At 37.2% G+C, this 19,434-nt stretch overlaps 1 pseudogene; it reads right to left on the reverse strand.

Annotated features, from left to right (window-relative positions):
• Window positions 1–15,818: 15,818 nt before the first annotated feature.
• On the reverse strand, window positions 15,819–18,792 carry LOC101716651 (stomatin-like; annotated as a pseudogene).
• Window positions 18,793–19,434: the final 642 nt, after the last annotated feature.

The following is a 19,434-nucleotide window of genomic DNA, read 5'->3' on the forward strand; positions in this document are numbered from 1 at the left end:
AAACACTTTCCCTTATAATTTCTCATACTTTTATAGTTTTAGTCTTTCATATTTAGGTTCATGGATCCTTTCAAGTTATTTTTATGGTGGAAATAAAGGGTTGAGATTAATTTTTTGTATACAGATACCAGGTGTTCTAGTGCCATGTGCTGAAAACACTATCTTTTCTCTGCTCTTGAATTGACTTCATATTCTACAAAATGTTAATGTTAAATAATCTTTCAAAACTCAGTGGACCTTATATGTGTGGTTCTATTTCTAGATTCTGTTTTATTCCAATGATCTATATGTCTTTCCTTACTCCAACACTGCCTTGATTACTGTAGCTTTGGAGCAAGTCTAAAATTAGATACTAAATGTCTTCCAACACTATTTTTTTCTTTTGCTTTTTACTTTTCTAGGTCCTGTGTACTCCTACACAACTTTTAAATGTCAATATCCAATTCTTCATTTATAGCAAGTATACATAGACCTGAATTTTATATGTACCTTGTGTTTTCTAATCCTGCTAAACTCAAATACAAGTTCCAGGGGCTCCTAGAGATTTCTTAGTATTTTCTCTGTAGATGATCATTTCATCTACATATAAATATTTTGCTTCTACCTTTGCAATTCTATCCTAATTGTGTGCCCTGGTTGCCCACCTCAGGGAGAAAGCATTGTATCTTCTCCATTCATATAAGGTGTTTTTGCTGGAAGTATGGAGTACGTCTTTGATCTGTTGAGAAGATTCTGCTGTACTTCTAGTCTCCTGATAGCTTTTACCATGAACAGCTGTAGAATTTACTCAAATACTTTTTCTCCAGCTAGTGATAGGATCATATGGCTTTTTCTTTTCCTCTGTTGAAATGATGATTTTGGGGGATGGATCTTCCAATGCTGAAGCAACACCACCATCCCTATAATAAAACCACTTTCTACATACTGCCAGATCTGACTGCTAATAGTTTGTTTTGATAAACAAATTTCTATCCATGTTCATACTTTGTTCTTCTATTATCTTTATCCTGTTTTAGTATTAGCACAATGTTGATTTTCTAAAATGAAGGGAGAAGTGTTCCTTCTTTTTTCTGCATTAAATGTTTGATATAATTTATCAGTTAAAATGTATGCTAGCCTGTTGTTGTCATATACGTAAGTTTTCAAGCTGGGAATATATTTTCTTTGATAGGTGCTATTCAAGTTTTATATTTCCTCCAGAGTTAGTTTCTTTAATTTGTCTTCCAAAGTACTTCTTACAAGATGTCAAATTTATTTCAAAAATATTTTTGTAATATGCTTTCTGTATCATTTCAAACTCTGTAAAATCTGTGGTAATGTCTCCTAGATCTTGATATTGTAATTTTAAAAATGTACAATTGATATTGTGTAATAGGAAGACAATGTCTAAAGGAGCAGGGGAAGTGCGAGGGGTAGGGGAAAGGAAAGAAGGGAACACAAAAAATATGAGAAAAGAAAAACAATGGAAGCAATTCTTTGCAAATAGGGAAGGGTGGAGGGGGTGAAGGGAGGGCAGAGGAAGGGGAAAAAAATAAGAATCAAGACACTCATGTAATGGTACAAGATCCCAGTGATGAATGTACCTGTATTTTATACCTAAAATGTACCAATAAACTTAATGGGGGAAAAAAGAAATGAAAGAGCCAACAACAGCAAACCATCATGACAAGGTTGTGTCAATAACTATCAGTTATAACTCTCAATGTTAATGGCCTCAATTCACCAGTCAAAAGAAATAGACAGAATGGATTAAGAGGCAAAACCCAGCAATATGCTGTATACAAGAAACAAACCTAACTCAAAAGGAATTCATAGACTGAAAGTAAAAGAATGAAAAACAGTTTTCCACATCACAGGAACCCAGAAAAAAGCAGGGATAGCAATCTTATTTGCAAAGTAGATTTCAAACCAAAGCTAATGAAGAAAAATAAAGATGGTCTCTATCTCCTTGTTAAGGGTAAAATCCAAGAGAAAGAGATGACAATCTTAAATATATATGCATCAAATACGAATGACCCCAACTATACAAAGCAAATATTAATGGACATGAAAAAGCAAATAAGTACAAATACAATTGTAGTGGGGGGCTTCAATACCTCACTATCACAAATTGACAGATCATCTAGACAAAAAATTAACAACAAAATTTTAGAAATTAACCAAGCTATTGAACAAATGGACTTAATAGATGTTTACAGAGTGTTCCACCCCACAAAATCAGAATACACATTCTTTTTGGCTGCACTCAGGTCATTCTCCAAAATAGAGCACATGCTAGCTCATAGGACATGTCTAAATAAATGTAAAAGAACTGAAGTTACCCCTGTATATTATCATAAGAAGCTGAAAAATTCCCAGAAGCACATTGAAATTGAATAACACCCTCCTGAACAATCAATGGGTCACAAAGGAAATTAAAGAAGAAATTACACAGTTTCTACAAGTTAATGATAATTAGTACAACATACAGGAATCTATGGGACACAATGAAAGCACTTCTATGAAGGAAATTCATAGCAGTGAATCCCCATATTAAGAAAACAGAGAGAATTCAGATAAATAACCTAATGCAGAACCTTAAGCTCCTAGAAAAAGAAGAGGATAACAAACCCAAAGCTCATGCTAGAAAGGAAATTATAAAGCTCAGAGCAGAAAGCAATGCAATGGAGACTAAGAGAATGATACAAAAAATAATGAATCAAAGAGTTGGGTTTTGGAAAGAATAAATAAAATCAATAAACCTTGACCCAATCTTATCGAAAAAAAGAAAGAAAAGGCTCAAATCCATGCAATTAAGAATGAAAAAGGTGAAGTCACAAGAAACCCTGCAGAAATCCAGAGGATCATCAATACCTACTTTGGGAACCTGTACTCTAATAAAATGGAAAACACAGAAGAAATGGACAGATTCTTAGATACATGCAAATTGCCAAAGTTAAATGAAGAAGACAGAAATTCTAAACACCCCAATTGGAATGAGTGAAATTAAAATTGTGATAAAAAAATTTACAACTAAGAAAAGCCCAGGTCCTGATGGCTTTGCTGCTGAATTCTACAAGACAGTCAAAGAAGAACTATCACCATTACTCTTTCAACTCATCAAGGAATGTGAAAGGGAAGCAAGGCTTCCAAATTCATTCCTGGAAGCAAGTGTTACTTTGAATCCAAAACCAGGGAAAGACCCAAATCCAAAAGAGAACTACAGGCCAATCTCTGTAATGAAAATAGATGTAAAAATCCTCAATAAGATATTGGCAAACAGAATACAGAGGGTGGTCAAGAAGATCATACACCCTGACCAAGTCAGATTCATCCCAGGCATGCAAGGATGGTTCAACATTCCTAAATCAATAAATGTAATACACTATATTAACAGAGTCAAGGACAAAAACCATATGATCATCTCAATAGATGCAGAAAAGGTATTTGACAAAATCCAACACCCATTCATGATAAAAATGCTATAGAAAAATGGAATAGAAGCTCTGTATCACAACCTGATTAACTCTATCTATGAAAAACCAACAGCAACACATGCTGAATCAGCCTGCTGCAGACAGGCAGGTCTGTGCACATGCTGCCGATGTCCTGAGTTGCGCAGAAGACACCAAATCACCCCGCTGCAGACAGGCAGGTCTGCCCATGCCCTACCGAGGTCCCGAGTGGCACGGAACATGCCGAATCAGCCCGCTGCAGACAGGCAGGTCTGACCATGCCCTGCCGAGGTCCTGAGTTGCGTGGAAGATGCCGAATCATCCTGCTGCAGACAGGCAGACACCTGGTTCAACAATACAAAGACGCAGAGGACACCAGAACACCAGACCAAGGTACTGCTTCCCGCTGCTCCTGGCCCAGAGATAGGGGCTTCTGAGCCGCCATCCCACTGCTCCTGGTCCAGAGGAAGGTGCTTCCCGGTCACCATCCCTCCTGCTGCTCCCAGCCCAGAGGAAAGGGCTTTTGGGCCACCTTCTGTCCCACTGCTCCTGGCCCAGAGGAGGGGGCTTCTGGGCCACCAACTTTCCCACCACTCCCGGCCCAGAGGTAGGGGCTTCTAAGCCGCCATCCCACTGCTCCTGGTCCAGAGGAAGGGGCTTCTCAGCCACTAACCCTCCCACTCCTCCCAGCCTGCCAGAAAGGGCTTTTGGGTCACCATCCCTACCACTGCTCCTGGCTCCTGTCCCACCTCTCCCAGCTGAGAAGAGGTAATCTGTGCAGGCGCTAACAGCCCCCCGCCCCAGTCGAAATGAGAAAACACATAAATAAGTCTCAAAACCAGGCTTCCAGATCACCTACAGCAACCCCAAAGGGAAATGAGATGGAACACTCTGATACTCAACCACCTGGACCCACTGAACTGGCAACAAAAGGGGATCTGGAAAAAATGAAATCAGAAATAATTTCTCAGATAACAGGAGAAATTGTGTCCCTAGTGCAAAACATGATTAATAAATCTAGAGAGGAGCTCAGGAACATGATGAAATCCCAACATAAGAAACAAATGGAATCCATAAAACAGATGCAAATAGATTTCCAGGACATGAAAAACTAAATTGAAAGTCTACACAGCAGAATGAGCCAATGTGAGGACAGAATTTCAGATATAGAAGATAAGATTGCGAGTAGTGACCAGGAAAAGAAAAATTGCTTCAAAATTATGAGAGAACATGAGAAATCAATCCAGCAGCTGCTAGATGATGCAAGGAAGAATAACATAAGACTGATTGGGATCAATGAAGAAACAGGAGAGACTGCAGATGATATAAAAAATCTCTTAACAGAAATAATGGCAGAAAATTTCCCAAGGAGGGGAAAAGAGCTTGACATACAGATAAGTGAGGCATATAGGACTCCAAAGAGCCTTGAACAAAAAATATCTACACATAGGCATATAATTGTTAAGATTCCAGAAACACAACAGAAGAACAAAGTTCTACAAGCAGTTAGAGAAAAGAAACAAATCACATACAAAGGAAAGCCCATCAGAATCACAGCAGACTTCTCAACACAAACCATCAAGGCAAGAAAAGCTTGGAGTGATATATTCCAAGCCCTAAAAGAAAACAGCCTCCAACCCAGATTGATGTATGCTGCAAAACTATCTTTCAAAATGGATGGAGAAATAAGATACTTTCATGACAAAGAGCACCTTAGGAACTTCGTGAATACCAATCCAGCACTCCAAAGAATTTTACACAATATCCTAGGAATAGACATTGAGGATCACAACCCCAGGAAGCAAAGCACAATGAACCCATCTGGCATGACAAGAAATTAAATGTAAAGGAGGAGAACCCAATAAAAAGAAAAAGTCATGGCAATGACAAGTCAGTACGTTTCAGTTATAACCATCAATGTTAATGGTCTCAATTCACCAATCAAAAGAAATAGACTGGCAGAATGGGTCAAGAAGCAAAATCCAACAATATGCTGCATACAAGAAACACACTTAATTCAAAAGGAAACTCATAGACTGAAAGTTAAAGGGTGGAAAACAATACTCCATGCAACAGGAACCCCAAAAAAAGCAGGAGTAGCTATCCTCTTTGGAGATCAAGTAGATTTCAAACCAACACTGATTAAGAGAGATGAAGAAGGACACTACATCCTTGTAAAGGGAAGAATCCAAGAGGAAGAGATGACAATCATAAATATCTATGCACCAAACACTAGTGCACCCAACTAAATAAAACAAATACTAACGGACATGAAAAGTCATATATGCACTAATACAATTGTAGTGAGGGACCTCAACACCCCACTGTCACAAATAGATAGATCAACTAGACTAAAAATAAGTAATGAAATACTAGAACTCAATCGAACTCTTGAACAAATGAACTTAACAGATGTTTACAGAGTCTTCTACCCCACAAAATCAGAATACACATTCTTCTCAGCTGCACATGGGTCATTCTCCAAAATAGACCACATATTCACACATAGCACATGTTTAAGTAAGTGCAAAGGAATTGAAGTTATCCCCTGTATATTATCAGACGATACTGCAATGGAATTGGAGATCCATAGCAAAAGAAATTCAAAAAAATTCATAAACAAGTGGAAATTGAACAACACACTTCTGAATAACCAATGGGTCACAGAGGAATTGAAAGAAGGAATCAGACAGTTCCTTCAATTAAATGACAATGACAATACAACATATTGGAATCTATGGGACACAATGAAAGCAGTCTCATGAGGGAAATTCATAGCAGTGAATACACATATTAGGAAAATAGAACAAGCCCAATTAAACAACCTGATGCTGAACCTCAAGCTTCTAGAAAAAGAAGAGCAGGACAACCCCAAAGCTCATACAAGGGAGGAAATTATAAAGATCAGAGGAGAAATCAATGCAATGGAGACTAAGAGAATGATATAAAAAATCAATGAAGCCAAGAGTTGGTTCTTCAAAAAAATCAACAAAATTGACAAACCTTTAGCCAACCTTATCAGAAAAAGGAAAGAAAAGGCCCAAATCCATGCAATTAGGAATGAAAAGGGTGAGATTACAACAGACCCAGCAGAAATCCAGAGGATCATCAATACCTTCTTCCAGAACCTATACACGAATAAGATGGCCAACACAGAAGAAATGGACAGGTTCCTAGATACATATGAGTTACCAAAGTTGAACAAAGAAGACCTAAAAATTCTGAACAACCCAATATCAACCAATGAAATTGAAAATGTAATTAAAAACTTATCAAGTAAGAAAAGCCTGGGCCCTGATGGCTTCACTGCTGAATTCTATAAGACATTTAGAGAGGAACTGCTCCCACTACTGTTGAAACTCTTCAATGAAATTGAAAGGGAAGCAATACTCCCAAATTCATTCCTGGAAGCAAGCATCACCTTGATCCCCAAAGCAGAGAAAGACTCAACCGAAAAAGAGAACTATAGGCCAATCTCACTAATGAACATAGATGCAAAAATCCTTAATAAGATAATGGCAAACAGAATTCAAAAGATCATCAAAAAGATCATACACCCTGATCAGGTGGGATTTATCCCAGAGATGCAGGGATGGTTCAATATACGCAAATCAATCAATGTAGTACACTATATCAATAGAGCCAAGGACAAAAACCATATGATTATCTCCATAGATGCAGAAAAAGCATTTGACAAAATCCAACATGCATTTATGACAAAAACCCTACAAAAAATTGGAATAGATGGTCTCTACCTCAAACTGATAGAAGCCATCTACGAAAAACCAACAGCCAATATCATACTAAATGGTCAAAAACTGAAATCCTTCACACTAAAATCAGGAACAAGACAAGGATGTCCACTATCAGCACTCTTGTTCAATATAGCTCTGGAAACATTAGCCATGGCAATTTGACAAGAGAAAGAAATAAAAGGAATAAAGATAGGTAATGAAGAAGTCAAATTGTCATTATTTGCAGATGACATGATACTCTATATAGAAGACCCCAAGAATTCCACCAAAAGTCTACTAGACTTAATAACCAAATTCAGTCAAGTAGCTGGTTACAAGGTCAACACACAAAAATCAATAGCTTTCCTCTACACCAATGACAGACTCACTGAGAGAGAAATAGGGCAAATAATTCCTTGCACAATAGCATCCAAAAAACTGAAATACCTAGGAATCAACCTAATGAAAGAAATCAAAGACCTCTTCTCTGAAAACTATGGCACTCTGAAAAGAGAGATTGAAGATGATATCAGAAAATGGACAGACATCCCCTGCTCCTGGGTAGGAAGGATTAATATAGTGAAAATGGCCATACTTCCAAAACTGCTATATAGATTTAATGCAATTCCAATTGAGATCCCAGCAGCATACTTCATGGACCTTGAGAAAACAATCCCAAAATTCATTTGGAACAAGAAGAGACCCAGAATAGCAAAAGAAATTCTAGATAACACAGACATGGCAGGGGGTATCACAATCCCCAACCTGCAACTATACTACAAAGCTTCTGTGATAAAAACAGCATGGCACTGGCAAAGAAACAGACCTGAGGACCAGTGGAACAGATTAGAAGATGCAGAAACAATGCCAGACACACTCAGCCATCTCATCTTCGATAAAGGAGCCAAACACCCTCACTGGAGGAAAGATAGCCTCTTTAATAAGTGGTGCTGGAAAAATTGGGCTTCAACTTGCCAAAGATTCAAACTGGACCTATATCTCTCACCATGCACTAAACTAAAATCAAAATGGATTAAAGATCTAAATATTAAAATAGAAACTCTGAACCAGTTGGAACAGAGGTTCGGTAGAACCCTTGAAGACATGGGTGTAGGAAAAGGTTTTATGAACAAAACCTCAGTTGCCCGTGAACTAGTACAAACAATCAACAAGTGGGATCTCTTCTTATTGAAAGGCTTCTGCACAGCAAGAGAAACCACCAGCAGTGTGAAGAGACAACCCACAATGTGGGAAAAAATCTTCACCTGCTCTTCCTCAGACAAAGGTCTACTATCTTGAATCTATAAAGAACTGAAAAAGATCAGACCTCCCAAATTTAAAGACCCAATCCAAAAATGGGCATCTGAAAAGAACAGACATTTCTCAGACAAGGAAGTAGAAATAGCAAATAAATACATGAAAAAATATTCAACATCACTGGTCATTCGAGAGATGCAAATGAAAACAATGCTGAGATTCCACTTCACTCCAGAAAGAATGGCTGCTATCATGAAATCAACCAATAACAAATGCTGCCCAGGCTGCGGGGAAAGAGGAACCCTGCTCAACTGCTGGTGGGAGTGTAGATTGGTGCAACCCCTGTGGAATTCAGTATGGAATTACCTCAAAGAACTAGGACTGGAAGTCCCATTTGACCCCGCTATTCCACTGCTGAGGATCTTCCCCAAAGAACTAAAAGAATCATATCACAGTGATATATGTGCACCCATGTTCATAGCAGCACAGTTTGTAATAGCTAAAACTTGGAAACAGCCCAAATGCCCATCAACTGGAGACTGGATAGAGAAAATGTGGGGTTTTTTTTATAAATTGGAGTACTACTCAGCCATAAAAAATGAGAAATTAGAGACATTTACAGCTAAGTGGATGCACATTGAGGCCATACTTTTAAGAGAAATAAATAGGACACATATGAATAAATAGCGAGTAGTTTCTCTGGTGTGAGAAACTGAAAGTGTAAATAAGGACTAAATGTATAATAGGTAATGTGAAATAGGAAGAAAAGGGGCAAAGGGGAAGGAAGGGGAAAGGATAGAAGGGAATGGGGTTAATATGAGAAAATGGAAAAATAGGAACAAAATCTTTGTAAATAGGGAGGAATGGAGGAGTTGAAGGGAGAGCTGGGCAAGGGTGAAAAATAAGAACCAAGAGAGACTATGTAAAGGTAAACATTTCCAATCATGAATGTCATTATATTGTATACCTAAAATGTACCAATGATTAGAATGAATAATCGATAATGTAAAATAGGAAGAAAAGGTCCAAAGGGGTAGGGGTAGTGGGAGGGGCAGGGGAAAGGAAAGAAGGGAAAGGCAAAATGATGAAAAATGGAAAGAATGGAAATAAAGTCTTTGTAAATAGGGAAGATTGGAGGGCATGAAGGGAGGGCTAGGAATGGGGAAAATATAAGAAAGAAGATGCATTATGTAAAGGTACAATTCCCAATAAGAAATGTAATTGTGTTGTATACCTACAATGTACCAATAAAAGAATTTAATAAAAAAAAACAGCCAACATCATACTAAATGGTCAAAAACTGAAAACTTTCATGTTAAAATCAGGAACAAGACAAGGATGTTCACTATCACCACTCCTGTTAAATATAATTTTGGAAACATTAGCCACATCAATTAGAAAAGAGTAAGAAATAAAAGGAATAAAGATAGGAAAGGAAGAAGTTAAACTGTCATTATATGCTGATGATATGATACTTTACAGAGAAGATCCAAAAAACTTGGCCAAAAGACTTCTAGACCTAATTGACAGATTCAGTAGAGTAGTGGATATAAGTCAACACTCAAAAAAACAATACCCTTCTCATACACAAAGAGCAGACTCACTGAGAGAGAAATTGGGGAAATAATTCCTTTTTCAATAGCATCCCAAAAAATGAAATATCTAGGAATGAATCTAAAGAAGGAAGCAAAAGACCTGTACATTGAAAATTACAGCACTCTGAAAAAGGATATCAAGGAGGATATAAGAAAATGGAAAGACATCCCTGATTCCTGAGCAGGAAGAACCAATATAGTGAAAATGGCCATACTCCCAAAACTACCATATAGATTTAATCTAGTCCCAATTGAAATTCCAACAATATACTTCACAGAACTAGAGAAAACAAACCAAAAATTCATGTGGAACCAGAAGAGACTTAGAATAGCAAAAGCAATTCTAGGCAACAGAGACATGGCAGGGGGTATCACAATCCCCAACTTGAAACTATACTAGAAAGCTATTGTGATAAAAACAGCACAGTACTGGCAAAGAAACAGACCTGAGGATCAGTGGAATAGATTACAAGATGCAGAAACAACTTCAGACTTACTCAGCCACCTCATCTTTGACAAAGGAGCCAACCACCCTCATTGGTAGAAAGATAGCCTATTTAATAATTGGTGTTGGAAAAACTGGATTTCAAGCTGCCAAAAATTAAAACTAGATGCACACCTATCACCATGCACTAAACTAAGATCAAAGTGGATTAAATATCTAAATATTAAGAGAGAAACACTAAACTTGCTGGAAGATAAGTTAGGTAGATCTCTTGAAGACATTATCATAGGAAAAGACTTTATGAACAAGACCTCAGTAGCACGGGAACTAGCACAAAGAATCAACAACTGGGATCTCATCTTATTAAAAAGCTTCTGCACTGCAAAAGAAACCACCAACAGAGCTAAGAGACAATCTGCAATGTGGGAAAAATTTTTAGCAGCTGTAACTCAGAGAAAGGTCTACTGTTGAGACTATATAAAGAATTGAAAAAAATCAGACCCCCCCCAAAATTCAAAGACCCAATTCAAAAATGGGCATCTGAAATGAACAGACCTTTCTCAGGCAAAGAAGTAAAAACAGCAAATAAATACATGAAAAAATGTTCAATATCTCTGATCATTCGAGAGATGCAGATGAAAACAACACTGAGATTCCACCTCACCCCAGAAAGAATGGCTGCTAACAAGAAATCAACCAATAACAAATGCTGGCAGGGGTGTGGAGAGAAAGGAACCCTTCTCCATTGTTGGTGGGAGTGTAGACTGGTACAACCACTTTGAAAATCAGTATGGAGATACCTCAAAGGCCTAGGGCTGGAGGTCCCATTTGACCCAGCTATTCCCCTGTGGGTATCTTCCCCAAAGAATTAAAAGAATCATACCACAACGATATATGTGCAGCCATGTTTATAGCAGCACAGTTTGTAATAGCTAAAGCTTGGAAACAGCCCAAGTGCCCATCAACTGGAAACTGGATAAAGATGTGGTTTTTTTATAGGATTGAGTACTACTTAGCCATAAAGAATGAGAAACTAGAGACCTTTATAGCTAAATGAATGCATATTTAGGCCATACTCTTAAGTGAAATAAATAAGACACACGTGTAAATACCAAATAGTTTCTCTAGTGTGAGAAACTGAAAGTGCAAATAAGGATTAAGATGATTGAAATGAATAATTGATAATTTGAAATAGGAAATGGTCCAAAGGTGTAGGGTTGGTGGGAGGGGAAGGGGAAAGGGAAAGGAAAGAAGAGAAAGAAAAATTATGAGAAAAGAAAAAAATGGAAATGAAATATATGTAAATGAGGAAGGGTGGAGGGGGTGAAGGGCGCACAGGTAATGGGGAAAAAATAAGAACCAAGATACATCATGTACAGTTACAAGCACCCAATGATATATGTAAACATATTGTATACCTAAAATGTACCAATAAAAGACTTTTTTAAAAAAGAAAATGAATGATGTGTTTGTAGAAGAGATCAGCTATTGGGAAATAGCAAAGATATACTGGGAAACTTTTTAGGTGGAAAGGATGACACACCAGTCCATTCCTGTGACAAATGTGAATTAACAATTAAAATCTACAGCTGGATGCTTCCATGTAAACTGTGGCATTTTACATGTAAAAGAGGAAGGTAAAACCTGTTCAGATGGTAAACAATCTTGTGACTTGAATGGAGAAGCATAGGCGAGGATTTCTCTTCATGTGTGAAACTGCCCAAGGGTGCAAAAGAATTTATTTGTCTCAAAAAGATTTTGAGGCTTATATCAAAGACTACTACATAAGAGTTTAAAATCCTGTTGCTCATGCCAATTTTGAAAAGTTTCGCTCTCAGCACTGCCTCACCAAAACTGAAATCATTTTATTAGGCAACCAAGGCCATACAGTAGGATACCACTACATCTTTTTCACAAGAGCTGTACCACATGAGGAAACTTGTACTGTTCTAGCAGAAATAGTTACTCATGAGTTCACCTCCACTGTCTTCAATGAGTCAGAGAACTTCACCATCATAATCCCAACTCTTTACCCCAGTTCAGTGAAGACCAAGTGACTCTGAGCCCTCCATCTATACAACTAGGGGGAGTATTTAATGATATGTGCCTTACAAACAAACAATATTTCTTCTTTCATAGATGCAAACTACTTCTCAAAGCCACTTCTTGGGCTGTTATCCAGATCAAATATGTATGGATCATATTACCAATGATAATAGTTCTTTGAACAGATGATATAATGAGGGAAAAGTAAGCATTATCCACCTTCTAGTTAAGCTTTAGACTATTTGAAAATGGTAAAGAATTCCTTAGAGAGGTGACTATAAAACACTAGGTAAAGTGATTTTAAGCCTTATTCTTATGAATTATTTCAAGTACTTTACTATAGTACAGAGAAATGGTTCAGCTGAGCATAGCTATGATTTAACAACTTTGTTCCCTAACAATTATGGTAAATTGTCCCAGAAATGGCCATTTGCAATATTACTTGTAGAAAAATGCATATTCTTCTTTCAAAAGTATTGTATTAAACCTAATGTTTAGTTTTTCTTGTGATATATTTTTTAACTTGAGTAAAAGTAGTAAATTTCAATATAGTGATAAAAAGAACAATGAGGCCTTTGTGAATAAATCTGTCTTAGTGGTATTGATATCCTTCTTCCTAACCCAAATTGTCCTTTCTTATGCTTGCTGAGGCAATGTGATCTGAATCATCTACAGGCTAAACTCTGCTGTGGATCCTAGAACCCATATAAACCATAAATATTTAAGCAGATCTGCCCCAAATATATCAAAACCAATATTAAATCCCTCTCATTACTGCAACTATGACCATATGCCCAGATTATAACAGGGCATTGCCCCTTCTCTGATAACTTTCATCTCATATTCCAGGTCCATTTGCTAACAGCAAAAGAAATCACTAACAGATTGAAAAGACAGCCCATAGAGTGGGAAAAATTTTATCCAGTGGTTTCTCAAAGGACTAATATCTAGAACATATAAAGAATTAAAAAAATCAGTGCCCCCATTTAAAGACACAATCCAAAATGGGCATCTGAGATGAATACATACTTCTCAGGTGGAGGAGTAGAAATGGCAAATAAATACATGAAAAACTGTTCAACATCACTGGTCATTTGAAAGATGCAAATTAAAACAATGCTGAGATTCCATCTCACTCCAGAAAGAATAGCTGTGATCCAGAAATGCTGACAGGGCTGTGAGGAACAAGGAACCCTTCTCCATTTTTGGTGGGAGTGTAGACTGGTACAACCGCTGTGAAAATCAGTGTGTAGATACCTCAAAAAACTAGGACTAGAGGTCCCATTTCACCCAGCTATTCCCCTTCTGGGTATCTTACCAAAAGAATTAAAAGCATCATGGCATAGCAATATATAGGCACCCATGTTTATAGTGGCATGGTTTTTAATGGCTAAATCTTGGAAAGTCTTTTATTCTTATGTTTGAACTTTTATCTGGGTAATTTGACCTTGACTTGTGCTTGCCAGTGTAAGGATAAATACAAATTGTTAATTTTTTTTTTTACTGGTGCAAAAATTAAAATGAAGTTTCCTGATTTTCCTTTAGCATTTCCTTCAGAAAGTTTGATTATATATGCTAGTTCTGCCTCTTTGTAATGCATGTAATTCTTTTTCAAAGCTAAATAAGATCCTTTGCCAGCTTTTCTTTCCAAGAATGTCATTCTTAAAGGCCAAGGAACCATCTCTGAAAAGTGAAGAAGAATGACGCCCTATCTCTCTACCGTTGGGCATTTAGCTCTAATATGCAACCTCTTGTTTATCAAAAAGATACAAAAAAATTGTTTTACCTTTGCATAAATACAGTTAACATATAACTAATGTTTTATATACATAAATATATGTTACATAAAAAGGTTAGAATTCTTTTTGTATGTATGACCTTGGTCTTGCACTTACCAGCTTTCAGAATTGTGAACAACTTATTTCTAAAGTGTATATATTACCCAGTATAGGGCCTTTATTTATAGCACCCCAAACGTGCTAAGACACCAATAATCTAAAATCAATGTGGGGAAAAGGATGATGGAATGGCAAGGAAAGACTGATAGTCAAGTCTCAGCAGTAGCTACCCAGTTTGGGGGAATCTAAAGAAAGCCAGACCAAAAAAGAAACAATTAAAACCTGCAGTGTTAGCTGCTTAGTCATGAACAGTTACTAAACAGAATAACTCTTATCTAGCCAAGGAAGCTAAAGAAGAGGATACTGAACGTCATTATTGAAAAAAGCCAGAGCATTCGAAGAGGGATTGTAGAATGAGACTCCAGAGGATGCAAATTTCAAAAACAAAGAAATCAAAAAATCCCAGAGTGAGACCAAGAGTGTAGTTCAAGCCTCAGCACCAAAAACAAAAACAAAAGCAAAAAAAAAAACACCCGAAAGAACAAAACTCTCAGCTTAGGAATAAGTGACAAATGGCTTACAACTACTTAATAATCTAGTTAATAACTGGCAAATGGCTCAAACTTGGCAGACTGGAGTCATCTCAGAGATGAAAACTGAAGAAACATGTGCTTCAATAATTGTCCCTCACATAACCCTAGCCTTACCTTTTCTGGTCAATATTGGTGCTGCTTATTCTGTAATTAACTTATACATTTCTAACTTTGCACCTAGTAATAGATCAGTGTTATTACTAGTACTTCACATAGGACTTCTCCCTTCTACTTCCTTCCCACCATGGTTCCTATACTAATTGGTCCACTGACTTAGGAATAGGCTTTTTTCCTGTCTTGTGTTTCTCTTGTAAAACATTTGGAAAGAGCCCTGCTGTGAAAATTAAAGACTATATTCTAGTTTCTGGATGGAGTACTTGCTGAGCTCCCTGAGCTCATTGAATGGTAAAGGTAATCCTTTTCCTTGATCCTGACCATTTGCTCTAGTTTTATAAGTATGACAAGAAAATACCTCCTAGGCAGTGAGGTCTGGATTTAGAAAGTGGGTATTATGGAAATGTCCTTAATTAAGATTCCCTGGAGGTAAGGCACAGATGGCCCAGAGAAGCTGGTTGTAACACAAGGGCTACACTTTTTCCAAAACATTCACCCAGCCACAGGTGCCATGTGGCATTGTTAACCTATATTCTTGTCTTTGGCCTGGCTGCTGGTTGTGGGTTCAGAATGCCTCAGTGGAAGTCGAAAGAAGTGGAATTTAACCTATTATAGAATGATCTAAAATATGAAGGCTCAAAAATTTAAAAGGGTAAGAAATTATATAATTTACCAATCTCAGTATTTACAAGTTAATAATTCCTTCACCTGTTTCTATGGTCACTACACATTCTAAGAACTCCATATTCAACATAGAGAAAAGGACAGGGAGGGAGGATATTCAAGGTTCCCTGCCCTATTCAAGGTTCCCTGCCCTACTCTCTCCTAGTAAGCTGAAGGCTACTTTGGTCCCCTACTTCATCCTTTGATGTTACAGCTCCTCTCAGCACTGGCCTACATGGCTCAGTGTTTTGCTCCCATGATGCCTTGCAACATATCGATGGGCAGAAGGAAGACAATTGTAGAGTTTTGCTCAGCAGCAATAATGGTCAGTGTCTGAAGTTATCGAAGCTGAAGGGCTGCAGTAGACTCAGTAATAATGATGGAGGCTTCTTCCAGAGTTCTGAATACATTCATTTCTCCTTCACTTCCAATAACTTTGGCTCAGGATTCCCAGGATGCTTCTGCCTTGGCAGCCATAGCTCTCTGGAGCTTCACGGAAAACTTCACATCTTTAATTTCCACACCACATCCTCCACCTTTATTCCCCAGTTGTTGGTGACATCATCCAAGGTACACTGCATGTTGTGTGCAATTTCTTCTGTATCACAGAGAATCTGGGAAAGGTTCTTGGTACACAGAACATTCTTGAGAGTTGTTTGTGCCAAAGGACATATTGCTGAGTCTGTATTGGTGATATTTTCCACAGTTAGGATTGCATTTAGAACATGGTAATAGACCAGACCATCCACATTAATCATCGCTGAATCTTTAGTGAGGCTCTCCTGACAGGGAATGTCAAACGAAATGATTCTCATGTCCTCTTTGATGAAGCTGTCAGTGCAAGGCAGAATGAAAAGCAAGCAGGTCCTTTGGTGCCTCCTTGTAAAATGCAACCTAATCTAAAGTTCTTTCATATTCCTTTATAATCTTTATGCAAATCCATACCCATATTGAGAAAGTTATAAGGATGAATAGGAATGAAGTAGCTACCAAAATCCACCCATAAATTCTAAGGCCTGTAGGGGGGCTATCTTTGAAGGAGTTGGGCAGCTTCCAGGTTTGGCCATTCTCTGTGCCTCTTCTCAGACATGCTACCAGAGTCAAGATCTTCTGCCATCCTGGCTGAAGTGCAAGCCTCAGGAATGCCAGAACATTCTATATTAAAAGAGACTTATTTACCAGCAGAATTCTTTACAGGCCACTTTCAAAGTGATCGCAAAAATATTATACTCAACGAACTTAGCAGGGAGCAGATGTCAGTTAAACTTCATAGAATTAATCCCTAAGGAGATAGGAAATTTTGTCTAGCTATGGTGTTTATGATGTTTGAATGGCCTTAAATCTTCCCCTCTTCAAAAGTTTATAATCAAGCAGTGCTAATGGCTCTCTAAATGCACACAATCCCCACTTTGAAGATCCCAGGACTTAATGAATTGGACAATGGAAAATGTTTTGCATCCACTGTCATCTAGGAATTATACAATCTTGCACATTAAGTTATCACACACCAGGCAGATGATTTACACTTGTAGTCCCAGCTGCTTGGGAGAATGAAGCATGATTCCTTGAGGCCAGGAGTTTGAGACCAGCCTGGGCAACATAATAAGACCCTATCTTTCCTAGAATTCTGAGATATAAAGTCAAAAGGACCTTGAAGGACCTACTGGAAGAAATCTGTCATCCATACTAAAGTGGACAGTTAAGCCACATATGGCGACATGTGCCTTATAGTCCCAGCAACTTGGGAGACTAGGGCCGATGAATAGTTTCAGACCAGGACTTTGAGGCCAACCTGACCATATCTCAAAAAAAATGCTTGATTTGTTTACATAAGGGTATAGTAAAAATGAGTTGTCACCACACTGGATGAGATTTTTTCAAATGCTGCTGATCAGTTATATTTCTATCAAAGTCAAAAAACCAGATGGATTCATGCTTTCCAAATGAAGCCAGACCCTTAGGACTAGACTGAGATTTCTACAAACAACTTGAAGCTTAGTTTTCTGGAGTGATCTGTTATTACTGAGTTCAATAGAAAAGAGATAGTCCTATGAGCACTATTATTAGGGCTGACTTGCTGTCCTGTTCCATGCTTATTTCAATTACTATAATAATCACATTTTACTAGAAAATAAACATTATTTGTTACATCACTTTTTCCTTTCCATCTCTATTTCCAACAATAGTTCCTACAGTCATGTTGCCAGTCAGCTCTAAATGGCACTTCCAGTATAGATATGGCCTGGATTTACAGATCCAACAGTAATGATTATTGAAAAAATAAAAATGAGACTATATTAGTTATTATTTTAGCAATATTAAAGTAAAATTAATGAATAGTTATCCAGAAATTCAAGCCCTGTATTTGATACAAAAATGATGTATTAAGTGGTTTGACTGTAAGGATGGTATAGAAAAGAAGAGCATCTAATTAACAAAAAGAAATCTAGTCATTTATGGGTAGACTACAGCAGATAGATCTAATATCACTCTGTTAACTTTGGAATACAAATGTTCTCTAGTCCTAGCATAGTAGATGAACAAAGATGCATATGCTTGTTATCTGTGTAGATTTAGCTGTTATTATATTATAATTACTGGTTTGGTCTGAGGTGAAAAATGGCCCACAGGTTGGGTTTGTCCTTAAGACATAAAACTACTAAAGCTATGTGTACTGAAAACTGGAAAATCAATCTGTGCCCTTCAATGTGTGACTTCCACGAGTGTCTTTGTGTTTTGCATCTAGGAGAAAGTACTATATTTGGTACAATCAGACAATTACTGAAGGACCTAATTTACCCTATAAATACAGTGTTACTTCTTATGACTGATGAAGATTAAGAGGATTTGGGGGGCCTTACAATGAAAACTGAGTTGAATTTTTTTAGATTATCAAGCTCTAGAGGTAAGGTACTCATTAGGCTTGGAGAGGGTAGGGTTTCATTTAAGAACTACAAAGTGATACTCAAATAGTTAATCATTTGAAATCAGGAAAAATAAAGACATCAAAAAAGTTTGTAAAATTAACACACAAGAAAAAATTGTGTATTGCTAATGAACCTGCTTTAACCATTCATCATTAGTATGTTTTACTTAAAGATTATTCCTCCAACATGGATATTGTACTACTTTTTAAATTCATCCTATTATAATTCTGATAACTGCTTTGCTTTGTGTTTTACTGTGGACTTGCCAGATATTTAGACCGCTGCAAACTGTTCAGAGAAAGGTAGAAATGGCAATGTAGAGAATTAGAAAGCTATTTTTACTAAAAATTGTGACAGAAAGGGAAAATTGAAAGGGTAAAAACAAATTTAAAGAAAAAATTGAATTTCCTTGTGCAAAAGAAGGAAAAAATATCTCCCCTTCTGCTTTCTTTTAGCAATTCTTTCAGAAAATGTAGGATTATAAATAAGATTTTAAGTGAATTTCTTGCCAGGTTTGCATCTCAAGAACATTTTTCTTGGAGGCAAAGGAACCATCTCTTTTAAAAGTAAGCTCAAAAAGGGTGATGCTTCTTTCTCTATGGAAATTGAGCTCCAAGATGTGACTTCCTGCTTGACAAAAACATGTGAGAAATTTTAATCTTTCTTTGGATAAAATAGTTAATTAACATGCATATAATGCATTAACATACACATAAAGGAATAAGAATTCTTTGTCTTTGCAATTTCTTTAGGGGCTTGCCTATGATCTGCCTGATGTCCAATTTAAT

Source organism: Heterocephalus glaber, unplaced genomic scaffold (assembly GCF_053883595.1).
Source record: "Heterocephalus glaber isolate CG9 unplaced genomic scaffold, H.glaber_assembly_v1.0 deba00001729, whole genome shotgun sequence".
Taxonomy (NCBI): Eukaryota; Metazoa; Chordata; class Mammalia; order Rodentia; family Bathyergidae; genus Heterocephalus; species Heterocephalus glaber.